The sequence below is a fragment of the Chiloscyllium punctatum genome, chromosome 52 (assembly GCF_047496795.1).
Source record: "Chiloscyllium punctatum isolate Juve2018m chromosome 52, sChiPun1.3, whole genome shotgun sequence".
NCBI lineage: Eukaryota > Metazoa > Chordata > Chondrichthyes > Orectolobiformes > Hemiscylliidae > Chiloscyllium > Chiloscyllium punctatum.
This window is the reverse complement of record NC_092790.1, coordinates 42562383-42570040: the sequence shown is the minus strand read 5'-3', so window position 1 is coordinate 42570040 and position 7658 is coordinate 42562383.

The window sequence follows — 7658 nt, the reverse complement described above, 5'->3', positions numbered from 1 at the left end:
GAGCAATGCACTGGGGTGGTGTAGAGAGCTCTACATGCTGGGAGGGTAACTGCCCCTGGGTTACAGATCAATGCACTGGGGTGGGGTACACAGTCCTACATGCTGGGAAGGTAACTGCTCCTGGGTTACAGATCATTGCACTGGGGTGGGGTACACAATCCTACTTGCTGAGAGGGAAACTGCTCCTGGGTTACAGATCATTGCACTGGGGTGGGGTACACAGTCCTACTTGCTGGGAGGGTAACTGCTCCTGGTTTACACAACAATGCACTGGGGTGGGGTACACAGTCCTACATGCTGGGAGGGTAACTGCTCCTGGGTTACAGATCAATGTACTAGGGTGGTTTACACAGTCCTACATGCTGGGAAGGTAACTGCTCCTGGTTTACAGATCATTACACTGGGGTGGTGTACATAGTCCTACATGCTGGGAGGGTAACTGTTCCTGGGTTACAGATCATTGCACTGGGGTGGGGTACACAGTCCTACATGCTGGGAGGGTAACTGCTCCTGGTTTACAGATTAATTCCCGTGCGATCACTGCACATCCTGCTGTGTTGGTCAGACTATCTGCGGTTTATAGATAATGTAATGATGTGGTCAGTGCAGCTCCCCACGTTAAAGGGATGGATGGATCTGTGGCCTTTGCTCAGTACATCATGTTGGTGGGGTGGATAGAGGGGGAAGGTCATGGACAGGTCAAGGAATTCCCCGGAACGTTCTGTCCCCAGTATTCTATAACTGACATTCCCCGGAACGTTCTGTCCCTGACATTCTATAACTGACATTACCCGGAACATTCTGTCCCCAACATTCTATAACTGACATTCCCCGGAACGTTCTGTCCCCAACATTCTATAACTGACATTCCCCGGAACGTTCTGTCCCCGACATTCTATAACTGACATTCCCCGGAACGTTCTGTCCCCAACATTCTATAACTGACATTCCCCGGAACGTTCAGTCCCCGACATTCTATAACTGACATTCCCCGGAACGTTCTGTCCCCGACATTCTATAACTGACATTCCCCGGAACGTTCTGTCCCCAACATTCTATAACTGACATTCCCCAGAACGTTCTGTCCCCAACATTCTATAACTGACATTCCCCGGAACGTTCTGTCCCCGACATTCTATAACTGACATTCCCCGGAACGTTCTGTCCCCGACATTCTATAACTGACATTCCCCGGAACGTTCTGTCCCTGACATTCTATAACTGACATTCCCCGGAACGTTCTGTCCCTGACATTCTATAACTGACATTCCCCGGGACGTTCTGTCCCTGACATTCTATAACTGACATTCCCTGGCACGTTCTGCCCCTGACATTGTTTGTGAACGGCCGGACGTCAGTAAATTGAACAAACGATAAGATCCGGAGGGAAGAGATCCCGTTCCAGGGAGAAGGAGACACTGTTCCGAAGGCCCCTCAGGCAGTTAAAGGGGTGAATACGTTTTCCCTGCATTTCCATTTCTCCACGACACAGGATCGACCACAATTTAGACCAAAATACAGGAATTCCCAAACTCCGTTTGTCTTCAGGAAACTGGGAGAGAATCCTTCAGGACAGCAATGTTTCCACCCTCAGTATTAGGAACTGGGAAGGAGTGACCTATATCTGCTCTCGAGTGATCGAGTGTGTGGGAATGTTCTAGAAACCATCTGTCCTTATGGATGTGTCTCTGTGTGTTTGGGGAGGGAGGGTTTCTTGTGGTTTATGTCACATTTTTGTCAGTAATTCCGACCTTCCCATTTGTTATTCCAGCTCCAATTATTTTAATAAATCCCTGAATACAGGGACACATTTGAAAATCTCACTGGGTCCCCGATCAAACGGGTCCCTTTGCCTCCAGGCTGATGGATAATGGGTTTGTTTTCCTTCCTCACAGTTAACGTAGTGACCATCTACGTCCTGCTTGATAAAGATTGTGGATTGTCTCCATGTGTCCGACGTTACCTGGGGGCCATGGCAGCGGCGGATCCCCTGGTCATTATCCTCGACCTGATCCTGAGACACATTCCCATTGTTTATCGGGAACAGTTTTATTTCCTGGAGTACTCCGTCCCCGTGTGTAATATCCACGCCGTCCTGCTTTATGCAGCCACTGACTGCTCTGTCTGGTTCACCGTGACTTTCACCTTTGATCGGTTTGTGGCCATTTGTTGCCAGAAGCTGAAAAGTAAATATTGCAGTGAGAAAACGGCGGCTGTGGTTCTGGGAGCAGTGACTGTGCTGAGCTGTTTAAAGAACATTTCCTGGTATTTTATGTTCACGGCTCGGTATGTGCTGGGGAACGACCCCTGGTTTTGTGATGTAACAAACGCTGTTTATTACTCCAGTGTCTGGGTCACAATCGAGTTCCTCCACCACATTCTAACCCCGTGTGTCCCATTTCTCCTGATTCTGCTGCTCAATGTTCTCACTGTCAGACACATTTTAGTGACCAGCAGAGCCCGCAGGAGACTCCGCGCTCACACCAATGGGGACGCTCAGTCTGACACTGAAATGAGAAACCGAAAAAAATCCATCATTTTACTGTTTGTGATCTCGGCCAATTTCATCCTGTTATGGTCAATGATAATGCTGTATTCTTTATGGAGCCGGATGTATTGGATTGGGTATCGGTCTGTGTATCTCGATCTCTTTGTGCAGGAATTGGGCTTCATGCTGCAGTTCCTCAGTTGCTGCACAAACACCGCGATTTATGCCGTGACCCAGACTAAGTTCAGGCAGCAGCTGAAGAAGGTGCTGAAATATCCCTTCACCCAAATCCATCCATCCATCAAATTCCCTCATTAATCAATCCATCCGGGATTTTCTCATTTCAGTTCAGTGTTTCAGCGATGGAGCAGACTGTCGCTATGGTAACAGACTGAGGGTAGCACTGGTTTGTCCCTCCTTATCCCACAGGGGGGTTACAGGGAAACATTTCAATGTTTCTCACAACTCAGGGGCCAGTGAGAAAAGGCACCGTCCCACTGACTGTATCCATCACTTCCATTTGTAACCAATAAAAATGTTGATTAAAGCGTGCCGAGCAGCAGAGTGACCGATGTTGTTGTGTGTCTTTGTGTTGGAGAAGCTCAGCTGGAGAGGGACAGACTCAGCCCCAAGTCCTGGTCCTCAGGGAAGGGGAGGGCACCGCGCCCTGAGCTCAGGAGCTGGGTTTAACTCCCTCTGACACCCCCCCATTCCAACCTGGCCTCCCCAATTCCTCACCCCCACTTTTCCTCCTCAATTCTCTCCATCTCTCCCTTCCTGCACAATCTCTCTTTCTCACCACCTCTCCCTTTCACTCTCTCTGGTCCCCTCTCAGACAGCCCCCAACCCCGGTTTCTCCACCTGCCTCCACTATTCTTTCTGCCTCACTCTCCCCCTCTCTCTCTCTCACACCCCCAACATGAGTTTATCCACCTGCCTCCATTCTTCTCTCTCCCCCTCACCCTCTCTCTCTCTCTCTCTCTCCTGCCGTCTCTATCTCCTTCTCACAATTCTGGCTCTACCCCATTTTCCCCACCTCCCACTTCCCACATCTCTCGATCATCTCACACCCACAAGCCCCCCCCACCCCCCCAACCCCCACAAGCAGACTCACCATCAACCTGCAGTCTCTGGGTCAGAGGGAGAGGGAAGGACCAGGGAGACAGAGTGTGTCAGAGAGAGAGAGTAAGGGCGGGACAGAAGGGAGAGAGATTCGGTTAGAGAGAAACGGAGGGTGGTGGGGAGAGAGAGACCAAGATAGGGAGATCGAGAGTGAGAGAAGATGGAGAGAGAGCGAAGGAGCAGGGAAAGACAGAGAGAGAGGGAAGGGAGAAATAAGGTGAGGGAGGGAGGGAGAGAGAGAGAAATAGGGGAGGACATAATGAGAGAGGGGTCAGAGAGAGGGGGGGCAGAGAGAGAGGGTGACAGAGAGAGAGGGAGACAGAGAGAGAGGGGGGCAGAGAGAGAGGGGAACAGAGAGAGAGGGGAACAGAGAGAGTGGGGGACAGAGAGAGAGGGGGGCAGAGAGAGAGTGGAACAGAGAGAGAGGGGACAGAGAGAGAGGGGACAGAGAGAGAGGGGGACAGAGAGAGGGGGACAGAGAGAGAGGGGGACAGAGAGAGAAGGGGACAGAGAGAGGGGACAGAGAGAGGGGGGGCAGAGAGAGAGGGGGCAGAGAGAGAAGCACAGAGAGGGGGGGGCATAGAGAGAAGGGGACAGATAGAGAGGGGAACAGAGAGAGAGTGGACAGAGAGAGAGGGGGGCAGAGAGAGAGGGGGCAGAGAGAGAGAGAGAGAAGGGGACAGAGAGAGGGGACAGAGAGAGAGGGGGGCAGAGAGAGAGGGGGCAGAGAGAGGGGGCAGAGAGAGTGGGAGACAGAGAGAGGAGGGACAGAGAGAGAGGGGGACAGAGAGAGAGGGGGCAGAGAGAGAAGGGGACAAAGAGAGAGGGGAACAGAGAGAGGGGACAGAGAGAGAGGGGACAGAGAGAGAGGGGGACAGAGAGATGGGGCAGAGAGAGCGGGGGCAGAGAGAGAGGGGAGCAGAGAGAGAGGGGGCGGGGGGGCAGAGAGAAGGCGAGAGAGAGAGGGAGGCAGAGAGAGAGGGGGGAGAGAGAGAGGGTGACAGACAATGTGGGGGACAGAGAGAGAGAGACACACAGAGAGAGGGAGACAGAGAGAGAGGGAGACAAAGGGAGAGGGTAACAGAAAGAGAGGGGAACAGAGAGAGTGGGGGACAGAGAGAGAGGGGGGCCGAGAGAGAGGGGGCAGAGAGAGAGGGGGGCAGAGAGGGGGGCAGAGAGAGAGCGAGAGAGAGGGGGCAGAGAGAGAAGGTACAGAGAGAGAGGGAGACAGAGAGAGAGGGGAACAGAGAGAGAGGGGACAGAGAGAGATGGGGACAGAGAGAGGGGGACAGAGAGAGAGGGGGACAGAGAGAGAGGTGGCAGAGAGAGGGGGGGAGAGAGAGGGGGGCAGAGAGAGAGAGAGAGAGAGAGAGAAGGGGACAGAGAGAGAGGGGGACAGAGAGAGGGGGGGGAGAGAGAGAGGGGGCAGAGACAGAGGGGGGCAGAGAGAGAGAGAGAGAGAAGGGGACAGAGAGAGGGGACAGAGAGAGAGGGGGACAGAGAGAGAGGGGCCAGAGAGAGGGGGGGGGGACAGAGAGAGAGGGGGACAGAGAGAGAGGGGCCAGAGAGAGAGGGGGGGCAGAGAGAGAGGGGGGCAGAGAGAGAGGGGGACAGAGAGAGGGGAACAAAGAGAGAGGGGCAGAGAGAGAGGTACAGAGAGAGAAGGGGACAGAGAGAGGCGGACAGAGAGAGAGGGGGGCAGAGAGAGAGGGGGCAGAGAGAGGGGGTGGCAGAGAGAGTGAGGGGCAGGGAGAGAGGGGTCAGAGAGCAAGGGGGGCAGAGAGAGCGCGAGAGAGAGGGGGGAGAGAGAGAGGGAGATAGAGAGAGGGAGATAGAGAGAGAGGGGAACACAGAGAGAGGGGAACACAGACAGCGGGGGGCAGAGAGAGGGGGAACAGAGAGAGGGGACAGAGAGTGGGGAGACAGAGAGAGGGGGACAGAGAGAGGGGGAGACAGAGAGAGGGGGAAAGGAGAGAGGGGGGACAGAGAATGGGGGGACAGAGAGAGAGAGGGACACATAGAGGGGGGTCAGAGAGAGGGGGCGACAGAGAGAGGGAAGGATAGAGAGAGAGGGGGACAGATAGAGGGGGCAGAGAGAGAGGGGGACGGGGGGGGACAGAGAGTGGCGGGGGACAGAAAGAGGGAGGACAGAGAGAGAGGGGGACAGAGAGAGAGGGGGACGGGGGGACAGAGAGAGAGGGGGTCAGAGAGAGGGGGACAGAGAGAGAGGGGCAGAGAGAGTGTGGAGCAGAGAGAGGTGGGGCAGAGAGAGAGGAACAGAGGGAGTGGGGGACAGAGAGAGAGAGGGGCAGAGAGAGGGGGCAGAGAGAGAGGGGGAAAGAGAGCGGGGACAGAGAGGGGGGCAGAGTGGGTGGACAGAGGGGTAGAGAGAGGGGGGACAGAGAGGGGGGGGGACAGAGAGAGGGGGACAGAGAGAGTAGTGGACAGAGAGAGAGGGGACAGAGAGAGTGGGGTCAGAGAGAAGGCGACGGGGGGGACAGTGAGAGAGAGGGACAGAGAGAGAAAGGGGACAGAGAGAGAGAGGGATGGGGGGGACAAAGAGAGGCGGGAGACAGAGAGACGGGGACAGAGAGAGAGGGGGGCAGAGAGAGAGAGAAACAGAGAGAGAGGGAGACAGAGAGAGAGGGGGACAGAGAGGGGGAGGCAGAGAGACGGGGGACAGAGAGGGGGGACAGAGAGGGAAGGAGAGAGAGAGAAGTGGACAGAGAGATGGCAGGACAGAGAGAGAGGGGACAGAGAGAGGGGTCAGAGAGAAGGCGACAGAGGGGAGGGACAGTGACAGAGAGGGTGGACAGAGAGAGGGTGGACAGAGAGAGAGGGGGACAGAGAGAGAGGGGGACAGAGAGAGGGGAACACAGAGACAGGGGATAGAGAGAGGGGACAGAGAGGGAGGGGACAGAGAGAGAGGGGGACAGAGAGAGGGGAACACAGAGACAGGGGACAGAGAGAGAGGGGGCAGAGAGAGAGGGGGGCGAGAGAGAGGGAGACAGAGAGACGGGAACTGAGAGAGAGGGTCAGAGAGAGAGTGGAGCAGAGAGAGGGGGCAGATCATAGGGGACAGAGAGAGGGGTTGTCAGAGAGAGGGGGACAGAGAGAAGGGGAGGAGAGAGAGAGAAGGGGATAGAGAGAGAAGGAGGCAGAGAGAGGAGGGCAGAGAGTTGGCGACAAGAGAGGATGACAGAGAGAGGGGGACAGAGAGAGAAGGGGGCAGAGAGAGGGGGGCAGAGACAGAGTGGGGCAGAGAGATGGGGCAGACAGAGGGGGGCAGAGAGAGGGGGACAGAGAGTGGGGGAAATAGAGGGTGTCAGAGAGGGGGGACAGAAAGACGGGCACAGAGAGTGGGGGAGATAGAGGGGGACAGAGAGAGAGGGGACAGAGAGAGTGGGGCAGAGAGAGAAGGGGGCAGAGAGAGTGGGACAGAGTGAGGGGGTCAGAGAAAGAGGAGGACAGAGAGGGGGCAGAGAGTGAGGGGAACAGAGAGAGGGGAAAAGATAGAGGCGGGTGGGAGGGAGGGAGGGACAGGGAGAGGTGAAAGAGACAGGGGCACAGAGAGTGGGGGAGATAGAAGGGGACAGAGAGGGGACAGAGAGAGGGGGAACAGAGAGAGTGGGACAGATAGAGTGGTTCAGAGAGAAAGGGGGTCAGAGAGAGAAGGGGACAGAAAGAGGGGAGTAGAGAGAGAGGGGGCAGAGAGAGGGGGCAGAGAGAGGGGGCAGAGAGATGGAGGAACAGAGAGAGGGAGAAAGAGAGAGGCGGGTGTGAGGGAGAGGGGGACAGAAAGAGGGGCAAGTAGCGGGGGTCAGTGAGTGGGGGACAGGAAGAGAGGGGTACAGAGTGGGGTGAGAGAGGGGGTCAGAGAGTGGGGGAGAGAGAGGGGTACAGAGTGGGGTGGCAGAGGGGTTCAGAGAGAGAGGGGGGATGGAGATAGTAGGGGACAGAGAGAGTGGGGAACAGAGAGAGTGGGGGACAGAGAGAGAGGGGGACAGAAAGTGAGGGCGACAGAGGGGGGGCAGAGAGGGGGGAGAGA